General features: G+C 31.8%; 2 pseudogenes across 1 annotated transcript; one reads left to right on the forward strand and one right to left on the reverse strand.

Moving 5' to 3' along the window:
* The first annotated feature begins 2,084 nt into the window (after positions 1-2,084).
* On the forward strand, positions 2,085-2,190 carry LOC137813187 (small nucleolar RNA R71; annotated as a pseudogene).
* Positions 2,191-13,034: 10,844 nt separating this feature from the next.
* LOC137811161 (putative disease resistance protein RGA4) lies at positions 13,035-16,723 on the reverse strand (annotated as a pseudogene). Its single transcript, XR_016518581.1, has 2 exons — positions 13,373-16,723; positions 13,035-13,288 (listed from the first exon to the last, which is right to left on the reverse strand). The product of XR_016518581.1 is annotated as a putative disease resistance protein RGA4 (transcript).
* Between the last annotated feature and the right edge of the window lie 2,754 nt (positions 16,724-19,477).

The following is a 19,477-nucleotide window of genomic DNA, read 5'->3' on the forward strand; positions in this document are numbered from 1 at the left end:
ATCAATAAAGGTTAAGGTGCAATATTAACAAAAAATTTATTGGCCCAAAGGGGAAATAGAAAAATGGAATTCTAATATAAAGGTTGGCTTTTTGGCCCTAGCTCCTAATTAACACAAACAAATGCCTCAATCATCTTCATGCTCTTTTATGATGCAACAAAAATAAAAATTAAGCAACCACAACTGTCAATTCATCAGTAAAATTCTCAAAACTGTTTAAGGTTCACACACTCACTTGGTTTAATTGGTCTCATTCCTTTTTGTCTTGTCATTATCTGTCCTAATCAATCATCCTGTTAAATTTTCATGTATCATAATTTTAACTACATTTAAATAGGGATTCAATCATATTTTCTTTTTCTAACCTGTGTCTAATTCATCTCACTATTTAATATTTAAACACAAATTCTTTTTTCCACAATTCAAAATTAATATTCGAGTTCTTTTTTATTTGAAAAAAATAAAAATAAAAAAATAACTAGAAAACAAACAAATTAAAACTGAAATTTATTCAAGAAAGATAATTCAAGACTTAAAACTAACAAAACAGGAAATTTATTCAAAATAAGCAATAAAAACAAACTAAACAAATAATCAAATACACAGAAAACAAAATAACCAAAAAATAAAATAAATAAAATAAGACAAAATTCAAATAACTGAAAAGAAAAGAGAATTAGAAAGATAAAACCATTTTTTTTCTCAATCTTCTCTTCTTAAGAAAGTCATCCAACATTTTTTTAAAATCTTTATCTACAGTCTTGCTTCATTTGCTGGATCTGCCCCCTGAATAATAGAACCTGTCCTCAGGTCAAAATACATAACCTGCAAAATGATTAGGAGGAATACAAGATTTTTTATTTTTTTTGAAAAATAAAATAAACATAGGTAACAACATAAAACTAAAATGTGGACTGGGTTGCCTCCCAGTAAGCGCTTGTTTAACGTCATCTAGCTTGACGCCTGTTTATTTCAAGATGGACAACTCTCTTTGTTGCATCACGTTGTATGCATTCTTCCTCGTTACAAGAACATCTTCAACCACACCATAAGGATCTTTGATGGATCTTTTTGCCAACTGCATCTTGGTGGGTTGAACCTCCAAATCGCCTAAATACAGTGCAGCCTTGTCCACAAATAAAGCACCTATAGACACGGGAAGATTAAAACCTCCTAAGTTCTTAGAATTTTGAAGCAAGTCCCTTTGAGTCATGACACTGCATCTAGCCTCCAACTCTCTATTTCTCTCTTCAATATAGCTCCTATTCTTCAGAAATCTCTCAAATCTTGAATCTTGCTTCAGATTTCTTGTAAAATAATTCCTAGGGAGCAATTTGTCAAAGAATTTTCTATCCTTCTCTGTTGTTTTTGAAGGAGGATGAGGATATGATAAATCTTTTTCAAGAACACTTCTCTCCTTATTTTTAATTTTTTCTTCCTCACTTCTTTTCATTTCTCTCTCTAACTCCTCAGTCTCATCTTCTTTTTCAGCTATTACCTTATTGCAATGCTCTTTTGGGCTGGTTTGGTTGTCAACTGAAAACTGACCACTTTGTATTTCTTTAATTTGTTAGGCCATTTTTTCCATTTGGATCTCTATATTCCTGATTGTTGCCATGCTATTTTCTTCCATTATCACAAGCTTTGTTAGGGCTTCTTCAACTTTACTCATTCTTTCAAGCATGAATGGATCCTCAACTTCAGGTGAATTGTTCAGATAAGAACAGTGACCTTTAGGATGACCACCTCCACAAAAATCACACATGATTGAGTGACTCTGGCTTTGAGATGAATGCACAACATATAACTGTTGGGGCAATTTAGCCATTTGTGCGGTTAGTTGCTCAATTTGTTGTGTCAGAATTTTATTTTGAGCCAAGAGTGCATCTTCTAACGACCCTTCCTTCTGAGTATTTTGTCTATCATGTTGGGATTGATAATCAGTTGACGCCAATGTAGCAATAATCCTTGTCGCTTGTTCTACATCAAGAGTCATCATTGTGCCGCCAGCTGCAGCATCTAGGAGCATCTTTGTGTCAGATCTGAGACCGGAGAGAAATATGCTCAGTTGAGCAATATCTTCAAACCCATGATTTGGGCATTTTCTAAGTATCATTTTAAATCTTTCCCATGTCTCACAGAATGATTCATCTGCTCCTTGTCTGAACACAGAAATTTCAGACTTTGCTTTGATGTAGAGAGAAATTGGAAAAAATCTTTGCAGAAATTTTTCCTCTACATCCTTCCAACTAGTGAGACTCTGATTTGGAAGTGATCTGAGCCAATCCTTAGCCTTTCCTGCCAATGACAAAGAAAACAAGCGCATATAAACATTTTCAATATCACATGATTGAAAGCCCATTGTTCCCACCAATTCATAAAATGTAGACAAATGTGAACATGGATTCTCATGATCCATTGCTTTGAATTGATGGGTAATGATGAGAGTGAGAAAATTGGGATTTATTTTCAAGGTCTTAGCGGTAACAGGTATTGCGATACTAGAATAATGCCTTGGTCCTTGGTACATGACATAATCTCCAAGTGTTCGTGGTGTTTGTTCTTCTGTCATGTTGCTTTCACCCTAAAACATATTAGTGGAGAAAAAAAAAACAGAGTATATTTTTTCTTTTTTTAAAAAAAAATATCAAAATAAAAACCAAAATAAATTTGAAGATAAAAATAAAAACAAATTAAAATAAATCTGCAAAAGAAAATAAAAATAATACAAACAAAATAAAATAAAACACTAAAATAACCCTAAGAGAAAAATAACAAAAATATTAAAAAAAAAGAAAAAAGAATATAGATAAAATAAAAACTAAAAACAGAATAAAAGAAAACACTAAAAACAAAAAATAACGTACTTAAAAATAAAATAAAAAAAATAAAAATAAAACTAAAAACGTAAACAACTAACTAATATTCTAACTAATTAGCTTACGTAGAAATAAAAACTAAAACTAGTAATAAGATATAAATAAAACAAATAAATAACAGTTACGTAAACCTAATAAAACTTCGTAAACTAATCCTAAAAAAAAACTAAAATAAAATATAATAAAACAAAACAAAATAAAATAAAAATAAACTAAAATAAATAACGTAAAGAAAATAAACAAATAAAAACAACTTTCTTTTTTAAAAAAGCAAATCTATTAAAATCAAATTAAATCTAAAATAAACAAAATCAAAACAATTAAAATATTTACAATATTTAGGAAATTATACTCAACAATTCAAATATGTTCCCGGCAACGGCGCCAAAAACTTGATGACTTTTTACGGCAAGTGTACCGCTTTGTCAGAAGTAATAATTGTCCCTAAGAACGGATATTGATCCCACAAGGAACAGTGAATTATCAAGTACAATAATCGCTAAATATAGAACAAAACAATTAAAAGTGTATTGAAAGTGGTTGGGTTGCCGATGATCAATAAGAAAACAGACAAAGAATTGGTTGTTTCAAGTTGGAAAAATAGGGATTAGGTTTCATCTCTCTCACCCTCATGTATTTTGATTAACATGTTAATATTAGTCCTTTGATTGAAATTGATGCCCGTATAAAAATCATTTATATCGATTCCTCGCATATAAAATCCTTAAGAATGTCCCCTAACTATCGATCCCTCGCATAATTATAAGAACAACTTAGAACGAAGATCAGACGTTTAATAGAAATTAACATTTCAAGTCTATTCCTAGCACTCAAATATGTTAAGTATTGTTGTTTAGGTCTGAACCCTAAAAATACCTCCCGATCAGATTTAAGATTCTCAATTTGTCACGAAAAATTAAACTGAATATTAATATATAAGATATCACCTCAATACATAAGAGTTTGAGCAGATTACTCCAAACCCCAAAGGGTAGAATTAGCTACGCATACTTCTAGCACCTTCCATTCTCCCAATTGGGTTACAATTCACTCTATGGTGTTTTCCTCTCAATCTGGCACACTAGGGTTGAGCCTCTAGCCCTCTATTTATCCTAGTTTTCTAGGGTTAGGTTGTTTACTGTGTCGCGCTAATGGGCTAAATGATAAAATATAAAAAAGGCACAATCTTTCTTTACATCTTTTTCCATTCTAGGACCTTCCATTTTTATTTTAGCTCAAATCATTCATCTTTAATCAAAATCTTCAATCTTCCCTAGAAATTTGCAATTAACACCAAATTTGTGAATAAAATGCTCTTATTCAAATAAAGCTCATAAAAATGTAAAAAGGTATAAATTCATAAATTAGGGATTATTTTATATGTAAATTAGCAATAAATCCTCATAAGTGCCTATATTTTAATATGAAATATTACTGAAATTACGCAATTATCAGCAATCCTATTCAGTCCAAGGGAATGCTATCTTGAACCTTAAGGATAAGTTGAAGTTGCTCAAAGGGGATTTAAAAATCTGGAATAGAGATGTGTACGACAACCTGTATACCATTAAAAATGGTATTCTGCGCAAAATCGAGGCCTTTGACAACCAAGATATGGGTGGAGGTTCGGTGGGAAGTGGGAGGGTGGAAAGATTGGAATTACTGAACCGGCTAGGGGAGGTAGACAGAAAGATTGATTCTCTTATCAGCCAAAAAGCAAGAGTTAGCTGGTTCAAGTATGGAGATTCGTGCACCAAATTTTTCCATTCTTCCTTGAGATGGATAAGGCTTAGAAATGAAGTGAAAGGTGTAGAGGTTGGGGGTCAGTGGTGTGAGGAGTCATGTACGGTTCGAGTAGAAGCAAAGAAGATGTTTGAGACTAGGTTCAAAGCAACAAGGGATTTTGGGGTAAGGCTTGATGCAGTTGAGTTTAAAACACTCTCCCCATAAGACAACATGATACTTATTTCTAATTTTAAGAAGGATGAAGTCAAGGAAGCGGTGTGACAATGCGAAGGATCAAAGAGCCCTAGACCCGATGGGTTCAACTTCAACTTTATCAGGAAAAGTTGGGAGTTTATAAAAGACAAGTTTGTTAAGGCCTTGGCCTTGTTCCATGAAACATGGTCTATTCCTAAGGGATGTAATGCATCCTTCATAGCATTGCTACCAAAAGTGAAGGATCCCTCCTCGTTGGAGCAATATCGACCCATCTCCTTAGTGGGGGCTATATACAAAGTTATTGCAAAGGTGCTGGCTGATAGAATAAATAAAGTGTTGAATTCTGTTGTTGATGAAAGTCAATTTGCTTTCTTAAAGGGGAGAGGGATTTTGGACAGTGTGCTCATGGCCAATGAGGTGGTAGAGGATCTTAGAAGGTGTGGGAGGAGCAGTCTCTGCTTAAAGGTGGACTTCGAAAAAGCATACGACTCGGTGAGGTGGGAGTTTCTGTATGATATGCTCTATAAGATGGGTTTTCATAGCGAGTGGGTGATGTGGATGCGAGGTTGTATGGAATCGGCCACAGTGTCTGTATTAGTTAATGGGATCCCAACGGAGGAATTCAAACCTTCAAGAGGTTTGAGGCAAGGTGATCCACTTGCCCCGTTCCTCTTTATTGTGGTAGCAGAAGGCCTAGTTGGGTTAGTCAGGCAAGCGAATAAGGCCAACCTGCTATCAGGAGTTAAGTTTGGTAGAGAAGAGGGGGAGCTTAGCATCATGCAATTCGCAGATGATACCCTCTTCCTCTGTGAAGCGTCTCATAGTAATGTGGTTGCCGTGAAGGCGATTCTAAGGGGGTTTGAACTAGCATCAGGTTTAAAGATAAATTTTCATAAGTCAAAGATTGCAGGTGTAAATGTGGATAGCTTCGCTTTGTTAAGCTATGCAAAGACCCTAAGTTGTGCCCATATGGGAGTCCCGTTTAAATGTCTGGGATTAGAAGTGGGGGGGGAACCCAAGGAAGGTGAAGTTTTGGGAACCCGTGTTAGCCAAACTTAAAGCTAGACTCAATGTTTGGAAAGAAAGATTTTTGTCAATGGCAGGAAGAATATGCCTAATCAAATCGGTTATCTCAGCGATTCCGCTATTCTACCTCTTTATCTTCAAAGCGCCAGAATTTGTATATAAAAGCATAATCAGTATTCAACAGAGGTTTCTGTGGGGATGGGGGAAGGAGAAGAGGTCAATATCTTGGGTCAGTTGGGAAGATGTATGCAAACCGAAGGAGGAGGGTGGGTTGGGGATCAGAGATATTCGGAGGTTCAACTATGCCCTCCTCGCCAAGTGGAGATGGCGGATTGTGTCGGAAGAAAAGGGGAGGTGGAAAGACTTACTGGTCTCAAAGTATGGGATGAATTTGGATCGTTCGCTTGGTCCAGTGAAATTCCAATCATGGTGGTGGAGAGATCTGCAAAAAGTATGTACAGAGGGAGAAGGAGGAGGGTGGTTCCATAACCAGCTAGTATGGAAGGTAGGAGGTGGTGAGAAAGTGAATTTCTGGGAGGATGTATGGATTGACAATATTAATCTCAAATCTCTCTACCCTAGACTGTTCTCACTATCCTTAGACCAGGGTTTAATGGTGATTGAGGTCGGGGAGTGGGTAGGAGCCGCATGGAGGTGGAATTTAAGGTGGAGAAGGGATAGGTTTGAATGGGAAACCCTGTTGGAAACCAACCTTGTCCAACTTTTATCCCGGGTAAGCTTGTTAAAGGATCAGAAAGATGTTCAGATGTGGGGGTGTGATGGTTTGGGGTCCTTCTCTGTCAATTCTGCATATGACTGCTTAGCTAAACAGGCCAGAAGTCTGCACTAGGAAGTGTTTGAGTATTTGTGGAGAATCAAAGCCTTCCCCAATACAATAACCACAACTTGGAGAGTCCTCCTAGGTAGAATCCCAACTAGAGTTGGTTTGAGGAGGAGAGGAGTGTTGTTAAACACAATTTTATGTGAGTTATGTCAAGCAAATGAGGAATCTTGCCATCATATCTTCTTAGAATGTCCCTTCGCCGAGAATGTGTGGACGTTGTGCTTCAAATGGATAGGCATTTCGTTTGTGCAGCACAATGTTCCTTTGATGCACTTTGAAAATTTCTGCTTGCCTCAAGTGAGTAGTAAACAGAATCTCTTGTGGAAAGGAGTTTGGGCGTGTGTAGTGAGGAGTATTTGGGAGCATAGGAATTCTGTTGTGTTCAAACAAGGTGTTGTTGATGTGGAAGAGACTTTCCTGATGGCTCAACTCAAATCATGGCAATGGTTAAAGCACAGAGGTCACCGCTGTAACTATTCTCTGGCTGATTGGGTCCTAAACCCACTTATCTGTATTAGAAGCTTCAAGTAACGGGTTGCTGGTAGGTGTACTTTTTTTAGGAGAGGTCTTAGGTGCTGCAGGAACAGGGGTAAAAACATAGGAGTTGTTAACAAAAGCATAAGAGAGGCTCGACAGAAAGTTCAAAGGGGTTGTCTGGTCCAAGAGGATCTCTAGTGTTGAGGCTAGAGAGAGTGCAGGTTGTTGGTGTGCTAAAGGAGCAGGTGTTGTAAGTAATGGAAGGTGTTATGGTGTAATGACTGTTAATGGTTTGTTTAAAACTGTAAGAAATCCAGTAGAATTAACAAAATAACAAGGAAGGTCGAAGGAAGAATGGATTACTGGCTATGGAATAGAGGCGTTTGTGTGCCCACGCAATCTCATTCTATCCTGCAGCTTGGTGCTCAAGTTGGAGAAAGTGGAAGAGGCAAGGTAACCCATGCAAGGATGGTGTTATGCATAATTAGCAAGTATGGAGCTGCTGGTTTTGTTGGTGTTAAATGAGTCTAGTAGGCTTCTGAGCCAGCATAAGAGAGGCCTAGTATGGGCTGGTTTTCTACTAGTTTGGTCCAACTAGTGGCAAGGAGGAGTAAACTTGTTCAGAATGGGATGTTAGGTGCAGGGGAGGAAAATTTGATGATGCTGGTTTCCTCTACCTGTAGTTTGCAATACATTTGAATGACAAATTTTAGTTGGTTCATATACTAATATAAAAGGCAGGTAGTTGGAGGGTGGATACAGTGGTTCTCGCTCTTTTAATACCTAGGGGGTAGGCCATTGTAATAGTTCCCAATCTTGAACCTGTTTTGCTCTTTTGAGTTGTGAAGGTGTTGTCTGGCCTTGACTGGGTTTTGCTGTAGGTTAGTGTGGTATGGGTTGATGTTGGAACAACTTATGCTGCTGCCTGATCTGGTGTTGTGATTCAGTTGGTCTAGTGTATAGTGGCATAGGGTGTATGTGTCTTGTTATTGCTTTGAAGCAACGTGCGACTTGAGCTAAGCAAATCAATAATTAATCTCTAGTCTGCAACAACTAATTAGACAGCTTTGAGCTTTGAGGTAGCTGGTTTTGTTGCTGCAGGAGCTTGTTTTCTGATTTTATGTGTGCAGATTTTTCCTATGTTGGATTTTGGAAGAGTGGATGTTGTCCAACACATCTAGGATTGGTGTGCTGCTGCTATCACATTGCCAATAGGCACCGGTGGGGAATCTTGGAACTTGGATGGGAGGAATTGTCCTTTTGCCTCCATCAAACTTTGAAGCCAACAACTTTTTTGGTCTTTTAGCTTAAAGGCACTTTGCTGGAAAGTGTGCTTTTGGTCTCAAAAGTTTTATAGAAAGTGTATCTGGTTTTTTAGTAGGTTTGTGTGAGCCTTATATGTGCTTTCTGGTGAATGGTTTTATGTATACGGGTTAGGACACCCCTGAAGTGTCCTCTTTTTAATTTATTAATTCTTTGCTGATCAAGAAAAAAATGGCGATTACATCGATGGAAAATAGGAGTACTTATCATTTATTTACTAAAAAAAATTAGTTTTAATGACCGATAAATATAAAATTTGTCACTATTTATATATTATTTGTGACTATTTTTTTTATTATCAATATTGTTTATAATAGTGACAAAACTAAAAAATATCACAATAAGTATATTAAAATTAGTGATAAAGATCAAATTTGTCACTATTTGTGACTACTCATTTTATTTATCACAAATATTATTCATAATAGTGACAAAATTAAGAAATGTCATAATAATTATATTAAAAGATTAAGAACACATAATAAATAATTACTAAAAAAATGTATAATATTCTTTTATAATAAGAATATAATTAATATAAATTTATTAAATATTTATAAATTAATAGTTATTTTTATCAATGATAAATTATTAATTATTAGTTTGTTAAAACATGTCTAACATTAGTTTCATTTTATGATAATATAATTAATAGTGATAAGTATAAAAATTATGACTATTTTTTTAATTTGTCACAAAAAGTTAAAAAATAATTGTTCTACTTTATATTTGAACTCAAAACTCTTTAATGAAAAAAATTCATTATTTCCACTATACCATTTTAAAATTATCGCAATGTTTGTATCAATAATAATATGTCATAAATTCTTTCTTATGAAAAAAATTAAGTTGTCACTATTTGTATATTAGTTGTTACTATATTTTAAGTTGTCACTATTTGTAATTACTTATGACTATATTTTAAGTTGTCACTATTTGTATATTACTTGGGAATATTTTCAAGTTGTCACTAAATTTTTATTAAAAATAAAAAATATACATGTTATAAATAATTATTTATTAATGTAAAATAGCATATGATAAATTTATTTTTCTTTCAATAAAAATATAATTAATAAAAAATTTATTGAATTTTTATAAATTAATAATGATTATTTAATATAAAAAATCATATAATACTAATTTCATTATTATTATATCACTAATAATTGTGAAAAAAATATTAAATTTTTTTCTATTTTAAATTGAACCCATAATCTTTTATTAAAGAGACAATTTTACTTTCATTGTGTCACTTTACAATTACAATACTTATTTTGACACGATCGGTCGGTCACTGAGACCGAGTGACTGACTCGTCTGGTATCGGCCGGTACATTAACAATTTAAGAAATTATACAACTAATGTGTTAAAGTGAAAAAAAAAACATATAATCAGAATTCATGAAATTATAGAATAAATAATTAAAAGTACATAATTCACCGGTCAACAATTTTTTTATCTTTTTTTTCAATTTAACACTATTTTTATTTGACTATGTTCTTCTTTTTTCTTCATACTTTATAAATGATATAGACTTGTACTATTTATTAAATTTTATCTCTTTCTAAAAATAAATATAATTATAAAATATAAATGATTAAGTACAAAGTTTGTTATTATGTATAAATGCATAAATATAGAGGATAATGAATCAATCTCTATTTGTAAGCTTTTAGTTATAACTAGTTAAAATATTCAAAAATAAGTTTTAAACTTATAATTTAGTCAGTTATCTCCACATATGTTGAAAGAAGAAGATATATCTTCAAATATCTCAGAGTTAAGATACGAAGATTCTAGTATTTAGGCTTATTATGAGAAAAATGCAATTATTCTCTTTGAAATTAGGTTTATCAATATTGTCTTACAAAAATATGCAATGAAGTTTGTCATTAACATCATAATATATAATATACAATTATTTAATTATAATTATTAATTTATTGTGGACCTTGTAATATATTTAAATAAATAATAAAATATAAATATAATTATATTTAAGTTAATATATAATCAACGCTTATTGTTAAATAAAATAAGATAATTAAGGATTACTTTATTAAAAATATATAAAAATGTAACCTCATTTATTAAAATAAAAAATTATAAATTTATTTAAAAAATTAAAAATATATAATTTTATTAAAAGATTATGAAAAATAAATATTTTTTAAGAATATAAAAGTTTGAGTAACATTTAAAATTATTTATAATGAGATAATTATATTTTTTAAATTAAATTATAAAAAATGTATGGTTTTTTAAAGTAAACTTGAAGATAAACTACTGTTATTTTTGTACTTCTTAGATGGATTCATCACATATGTAACCCTAGGATTACATCTCTCCTCAAAATTACTCAAAAACTCATCTTTGTATGTTTGTGAATATCTAAAACTGAAGCAATTGTTTTCGTGAGATGTCTAATATGAATAATAATAATATTAATGAAATTAATAATATAAATGATATTAAATATATGAATATTATTAATAATTTTTATATTATTAATTATATTAATATTGATAATCATACTAATAATTATAACAATAATTATAACATGACAACAAAACTTGATTGGTGTAATGGTTAAAATTTCTTTGGTCATTTAAGGAACTTAACTTTGAGTCTCGCCTCTCTTTAAGAGTGGATGTGGCCATATATGGAATTATTTTTGTATATAATTTTTTTTCTTGTAATACTATTACATAGTATTATTAGTGACAACTAATGTATCACTATTACATAAATTTATTAGTGATTTGTCACAGACAATTTATTGTCACAATATATTAATAGTGACATATTTATAACATTTAGTGATGAACATGTATATTACTAAAACTAATTTTTCTTCACTACAAGAAAATTATTGAATGGTAACTAATTTAGAAACTAAAAAAAATAGTTTCTACAATAAATAATTTAGATATCAATTTATAAACTAAAAATTATTGATTACTAAAATGGTATCTATTATTAATAAAAATTATAATATAATTACATACTATATTTTTTGGTAGCTAATAATAAGAATAAAAAATTATAGAGACCATTTTCTTAGTCTCTTGTTAAAAATGTAATTAGAAACCATTTTCTTAGTCACTTTTAATCTATTTTAGAAACTAATTATAGAGACCATTTTTTTATTATTGTCACGAAAAATAATAAAACACTATAATAAAAATACAAATTTACGTGGGCCAAAAACGAATGTAAAACAGCAAAAACCGACCATAAGCGTCGGATTTACGTGGGTCACCGCTCCCACAAAAAACCATGGACACAAATGAAAATTAGCATGGGCCAGTGAATGCGACACATATTGTGTGAGCCAAACCCATGCAAAGCGGACACCAATTACGTTGGCCAGGCCGATGTAAAGGCGACGACTTATGTGTGGACCAAACCGACGCAATTTAAAATGTCGCCCTATTATATGTATATTATCACTTTTTACATATTATATAATTTATACTTTCATATATTATATAATCTACAAATTTATACATAAATCATATCATATTTTTTAAGTGTATTTTTAACTTTAACAATATTTTAAAAATACTAAATATTTTTAATTTATCAAACAAATCATTTTTAACTCAATTTATTTAAAATTATTGTAAAAAAGTTCATTTTAATTCTTCAACTTTATATATAATTTTCTTAAATAAAACAAAATTAAATTTTCGTATTATTTATAAATAATTTTTTTAACTATATATTTTTATTTTGAAAAATATGAATTATCATTTGTTTAAAAAAAATTAATAACGTTAATTGATAACGTTAATTGAGATAAAATATACTAAATTATCAATCAGTATCCAATTTTATTTAAACTGATTGACAACTTTAATTAAAAAAAATAAAAAAAAATTAATAAATTTAATTGATTTTGCCTAACTCATTCGCAACTTTGATAAAAAATTACCCGTATTTTTTTTCAGAATTTGTCCGGTAAATCTCAAACAAAACTGCACCATTTTAGTAAAATTTCCGGGTATATGTACATATTTTGAAATTAATATACACTTATTTAGATTGCGGTTTTAACTTGAATTTTTTTATGTTATTTAATCTTTAATTTTTATTTTTTAAATATATATTTTCTACATTTTTATATGTAAGCACAGTGTTAAACAATTTATAATTATTTTTTAACCGAATTCTCGTATCATAACGAGAGTAATATTAAAATAAGTAATCAACTCTCATTCTAATTTTTTTAACACAATGACAAAATAATAATTTTACAAAACTTATTAATTAAAAAAATAATTTTAACTTATTATAATTAATTAAATCAATCACAAAGTTTTATATTTTTTTTCTTAATTCTGTTTTAATTTATAATACAACGATAAACAATTGAGTGAATAATAAAACATACATTTGAGCACTACTACATAGAAATAAAAAATAAATGATGTACATTATGAATGCACCTTTGCTTACAGGCACTTAAAGGTATCATAAATAAAAAAAGAAAATACTTAAGTTGATATTTTGAGAGATTGTAGCATAGAGGGCAGTGTTAAACTGAGCACCAATATATACAATTCATCCACCAATATCACTCAAAGCTATACAGAGCAACAGTAACATGTGATTAATTGAAGAAAACAGTAACACATTTGTGAACCACATTAATAATATAAGGAAAATTTCAAATCTGCATTTTACAAATTTTTCTAGCTCGGCTACTGGGACGTGGAATCAGTCATTTGCTCATCTACTTTGATGGCTGCTTGAAGCAGTTCAATGAGCGAGATGATCGCCGGATGCTCTCTGCACGCAATTACGAACATTAATGTATTCACAGACTCACACAGTAAGAAGAAATTAAAGAAAACTATACAATCATGCACTTACCACAAAATTTTGAAGTCTTTTCCTCTCGGAGTCGGACTCCGGCGAGTTGTATTTCTGGAATGTGCTTTATGTATTGCCAATCCTCTCCCGTTTCCCTTTCGCACCGCTTCATCAGATAAGGACAATCGCTCATAGTTAAAGACAAGTTGGTGAGGCGTTGAATGCTACTCGGTACTGACCTCAACTCCTCACAGTTATAAATCTCTAATTTTTGAAGAGAAGTCATGTCTCCCAGCCAATCCGGCAATGAAGTAGACCTGCAATCGATTGTAACCAAAGTCTGTAGGGAGGGGACACATTGTAAGCCATAGGGTAATGTGGAGCAACCCCCGATTACGGCAGTCCGAAGAGCAGTTAGTTGGGTCATATTGCTTGGTATAGTTACCAGCTCTGGACAAGACCAGATTCTCAAACTTTCCAGACATGTCAGATATCGCACACCTTCAGATAAGGATTTTAAGTTCTGACAGTTGCTAATTCTCAAACTTCGAAGAGAGGTCAGACCTTCCAACACATGTTCTGGGAAATACTCCAAATCATCACAAGATTCAATCAATAGTTCTTGTAGTGAACCCAACCCCCTGAGTTGGTCGGGTAATACCACCAGTCCTTTAATACGTATAATATCCAAGGTCGACACATTCTCCACAACCCCTTCCATGAAGGAAGCCACTTCCCAAATACCATCAATTTTTAATTGATAAAGATGAGGTAGCATCTCTACTCCTTTTTCCCTTAACATCCTCTCCAATTTTGGTAAATTCACCACCCTCAACTTCTCCAACGATGGAAACGCCTTCTCCTCCACACCTTCGTACGACTCACCATCTATCCACTTCACATTTTTCATTCCACCCACGTCTAGTATTTTCAATTGTGGTAGTTTACCAAGTGGAGGAAGCTCCTCACAGTTGTTACAGTCCAAGAGTTTAACTTCCACCAAGTCTCTCAGAAATGTACCATTTCTCATCCAACTCGATAACTGTCTCCCTTTATACCCTTTCATCACAAAACACTTCAGAGTTGAGGGAGGTTGCAGGGCTTCCAGTACTCTCTCAACGTTAACATTACTACCTTCTGAATTAGCACTACCACCCCATGACAAGTGTAGGATATTCAACTCCTTCTTACCAATCAAATTTGCTTGTTTGGCATCCCATTCATTGGGGACGTTCTCAAGGCCTTCGATTCTCAGCGTGCCTCCCAGCTTTAAGCTATTCAACTCTGCTAATCCACACCCTGCCTTTGATCCCACAACGAAAGTGTTTAGTGTTCTTAAATGCCTTAACTTGCCAATATTCGGAGGCATCTCTTTTACATCACAGTCATCAATCACAATATGTCTTAGATCCTGTAATTGTGTCAATTCTTTGGGCAGCCTAAGGTGGAAGAGATCTTCTAGTTTCAATATTTGCAATTTGGGCAACTGACAAATTATGTTACATAAGCCTTCTCCCGAACCCCAATTCCAACTCTAGTATCTCAAATGTGCTAAATCCTTGACTGGGAACAACGAATAAGAAGTTGTGCATAATGCTCGGAGACAATGGGTTGATGGCACCAAGCCAATATCACCCAAATCTAGAAAAGTTTGCAGGGATTCAACTTTCTTGAAAGCAGTCATATCAACAACCATCTTAGAATTTAACAAGCTTGCATAGTGAACTCTAGTTGACAACGGAGTCAACCTTCCTTTCTCAATAATCACACATTCTTCACCCATAATAGACTGGGCAAGATCATGAAATAGATCATGCATCTTGCAACTTCTAATCATACCAAGCTTATCAGACTTTGCTTCTTGAAAAAATGATCTACGGTATAATTTTTTCCAGACTTTATTTCCAACATCCTCCACTTCTACGTTTCCTTCAGATTTAATAAATCCATTAGCCATCCAGAGATGAATTAGATCTTCCTTGTCTATTTCAAAATCTTTCGGGAAAATTGCACAAAAAGAAAAGCATCTCCTCAGAGACAACTCCAAATTAGAATAACTCAATTTCAAAGCACGCATGATAGAATTTTCCTCTCGTGTATTCCAAATCTCACTTTCTTTTACATTTTCCCATTGGCTTACCTCACTTTTATCACGCAAAAGACTTCCCAGTGTTTTGATTGCAAGTGGCGAACTAACGCATTTTCTGACTATCTCTCTGCCAATTGTCACGAGCTCTTCTATTTCCTCTCTGTTTGGTCCAAACGCATGGTGTTTGAACAATGACCAACTGTCGTCTCCTGACAATTCTTTCAAATGGTAAGTAGGATGCGTCCCCATCACGGAGGCAACTTCCTGCAGTCGAGTGGTGACCAAAATGGCAGCTCCTTTTGCTCCCCTTGCACACTGCAACATCCCCTTTAACTCCTTCCATTTCTCTTGGTCTTCATTCCACACATCATCAAGAACAAGTAAATACCTCTTGCTCTGCAATGCTTCTTCAACCTTTTTCCGCATTGCTTCTAAAGTATGGAGATTGGGGTTTTGACTAGTGACATATTCCAGGATGGATTGCAGTATTCTCTTCGCATTGAAATCATCTGAAACACAGATCCAAATTCTCAAGTTAAAATGTTTACTTATCCCGTGATCGTTGAAGACCTGCTTGGCAAGAGTTGTTTTGCCAAGTCCACCCATACCAACTATGGGATAGATGGAGAGGTCTCCACTATTACTAGCATCTTCCAACAGAAACTTCACAATTTTCTCTTGATCCTGGTCTCTGCCACAGAATATAGGTTCGGTAATCACAGAGACAGTTTGGCGCCAATCGTCATCATCATCATCCACTGCTTGCTTCTCTGTGACACCCACACGTAATTCAAACGTGAGCCTTTCTTCATGAATGTCATGAAATCTTTGAGTGATGTCTTTCATCCGCTTTCCAATATGAAAACGAAAGAGAATGTCCTTGGGATGGAGAGGGGATAGGCATGAAGTATGTCGATCATGAGAGTGCATCTTTGTGGAGTGAATTGAACATTCATCCAAGATATCATCCAGCACATATGCTGCATCTGTGAGTTTTTGCAGCCAATTCTTCACAGCATGCTTTCTTAGTTGCTCTCTCTCAGCGTCTCTGAGGACAGCACGGATTACGGTGAGGTTGCTGGAAAGCTTCTGAGTCTGCTGGTCAACACCCCAATAAGTTGCGATTTGGTTTTGAACAAAAGATTCCAAAGTTTCAATCACGGTTCCCAGTAAAATCTCGGCCATAGGAAGAAAGAAGAGTATTTTTTGGATGATTGTGGTTGTGGATGATTGCTAACAATGAGTCATTTTATTGAATTGGCAATAAAAGTTGTTGTTTTCTTCCTTGGCAACTGGCCCCTCTTTGCTTGTGTTGACGAAGAGTGTTTATATAAATTGCATAGCAACCACACCATCATGTCCACTCACTTTCTCTATTATTTCAGCTCAAATTTCCCAACTTTTTCCGCAACATATTTATCACTTTTGTCGAAAATATTTTATAAAATAAAAGTACAGAATTATGTGTAAGTTATCAAAATTAGGGGAAAAGAGTTTTTGAAATTATGTATAAGTTATCTCTATGGGGGTTTTTTCTTATCTGCTCACTATTCTTATCACATTCTATCTCATCTATGATTCATCTCTAAGTCAAAATAATAATAGTTTTGTTTGCCAGCTTAAAGAATTTTCTCCTTCTTAATATGTTTTATTGATTTTTTTTTATAACAATTATTTAGTTTCTAAATTTGGTAGAAAAACTTTGGTTTGGTTATTAATTAAATATCAATTTAGAAACTATTTAACAATAATAGAAATTAATTTAGAATTTTTTTTTAGTTTTTAAAGTGGTCTCTTTAGTATTGAATAATTATTTTGGTTTATAACAATTGGTTTCTATTTCATGATTTTCTTATAGTGTAAGTTTAATGAAAAGATAAATGTATTAACTTAAGTGATTTAAAGAATTGATATCACCCTATTAATTAACTTTATTTTTAGGTTAGACATCATCATAAATTCAGAATGAAGATTAATATATGTTTAGAGTGTATTGACTTTCACCTATAAATGTATTTTTTATTATTTGTATCAATCTTACTTTCATTTATAATTGCATTAATTTTTTTATATTTTAAAGAAGTTTTAAAAGAATTTAAAAAAAAAGATTTTTAAACAAAAAAAGTATTTGGAAACCAATTCACCCACCCTCTTAATTTAATCAAGTCATTACTTTTTAACAAAGAACACTCACCACTCACTTTCAACCTAAGTAATAAAATTGAATTTTCAAGAAACTGAATCTGTCAAGACAAAACTTATTTCATAATTTTCAAATATCACTACAAGAAAATCATTAAATAAAAATCAATTTTAAATATCAAAATAATTTTACTATATTAACTAAATTAAATACCATTTTATAAACTAAAACAATAATTGGTATCTAAAGTAGTTTATATTATTAATAAAAATTTATAAAATAGTTTCTAAATTAGTATCTAACTATCAGTTACTTAGGTTTTAACTAGTAACTACTTTATATTCTAAATTAGTCTTTTAGAGACTAATTTATAATTTAAAATATTAGTAAATAATATCTTGGTAGATAGTTTAAATGTCAATTTAAAAATATTTTATATTTTTTTTATTAATAATAGAAACCACTTTACATATCAATAATTTTTTAACTTCTAAAATAATATATAATTTATAGTTAATATAGTGACTAATTATTTTTTGTAAATTTAATTGTTATTTAATTATTTTCTTTTAATGTATAAAGAATAGATTAGATAAATCTCTTATTTATAGGATGTGAAGGTGATTTGTAGAAGTTATGTAAGTATGAAAGAGAAGTCAAACAGCTAATCTTAGAGGGGATGGGAGTAGTTGGCTAAAATTTGAAGGTAAAATACAAAGTTACAACTCTCTTTCTTCATGTAATAATGAATAGTTATGTAATTACTACTAATTAAATTAATTTATGACGTTTAACTACTTTATTTTAGAACATATTAGAAGCTTATTATATAGCATGCTAATATATTTAAAACAGTATATATTCTCTTGTTTCTAAACAAGACTTTTTTGTTCTATGCTCTAACTTATTTATTCTTGTCTCTCTGTAGAGGAATCTCATTTCTTGTTCATGCTTTGTATTCAAATGCTAGATTCCCTCGAATACCTAATTTCTTACAAAAACTTGTTAAATTGTTTTGAAATGCTTTGTCTTCACATGCTAGATTCCTTGAATGTCTAATTTCCTACCAAACTTGTTAAATTATTTTGAAACGAACTCAAGATTATTGTCAGTCCTTAAACATTTTAAATTTGGTTCTCAATTGTTTAACATCTTTTTTTTTATCATAGTCGATGTTTAAGCATCTATTTTTCTACTTTTGTGTCTATGTGATATTTTTTTTAATCAGCAATTTGATAGATGTTAGTATACATTTTTTGTGTGTACTGCAATTACTCTATAATGAAAAAAAAAGGTGGGGTTGTTGGATAACCAATGAGTCTCTCTTCTGTGCTAAGTCTATATCCACACAAATTTTGCATGATACAATTTTTTGTTTTACATGATATAATTTTTTTGTTTCTGTAGTATGCATTTTGAATGAACTTTAAATTTTACAAATTACATTTAAATAAGTTAATTTGTTTTCATAAAGATACATTCAGTTATTTTAATATCTATTTGTATAAAAACAATTTACTCATGTACAACTGATAAAAATTCTTTTTGAATTGTATTAATATTGATAATAAAGGTTAGCTCACAAAGATTACAAATAAAACTCATTTAACCTGTATATTGTAAGGCTGGGTGTAGAAAACTTACACTAAAAAATTAAAAATAAAATGACGAGTATAACTAAAATTTTAATAAAATTTTAATTATTATATGAAAACTTGACAACCCAATCTGAATAATATATATGTTTCTTTTAAAGTAGCATGTTTATTAAATGTCTTTTTTAATTATTTTAGTTAAATGACGTTGTTGTTAATTGAAACATAGTAAGTCTGACATGCGTATATGTGTATTTTTTTCCATCCTTCTTATATTTTTACATGGCTTTTTTCTTTTATAATTTTTCACTCATTTTAGTATTTCATAAAAAAGTTTT

This window comes from Phaseolus vulgaris, chromosome 2 (assembly GCF_051622355.1).
Source record: "Phaseolus vulgaris cultivar YP4 chromosome 2, ASM5162235v1, whole genome shotgun sequence".
Taxonomy (NCBI): Eukaryota; Viridiplantae; Streptophyta; class Magnoliopsida; order Fabales; family Fabaceae; genus Phaseolus; species Phaseolus vulgaris.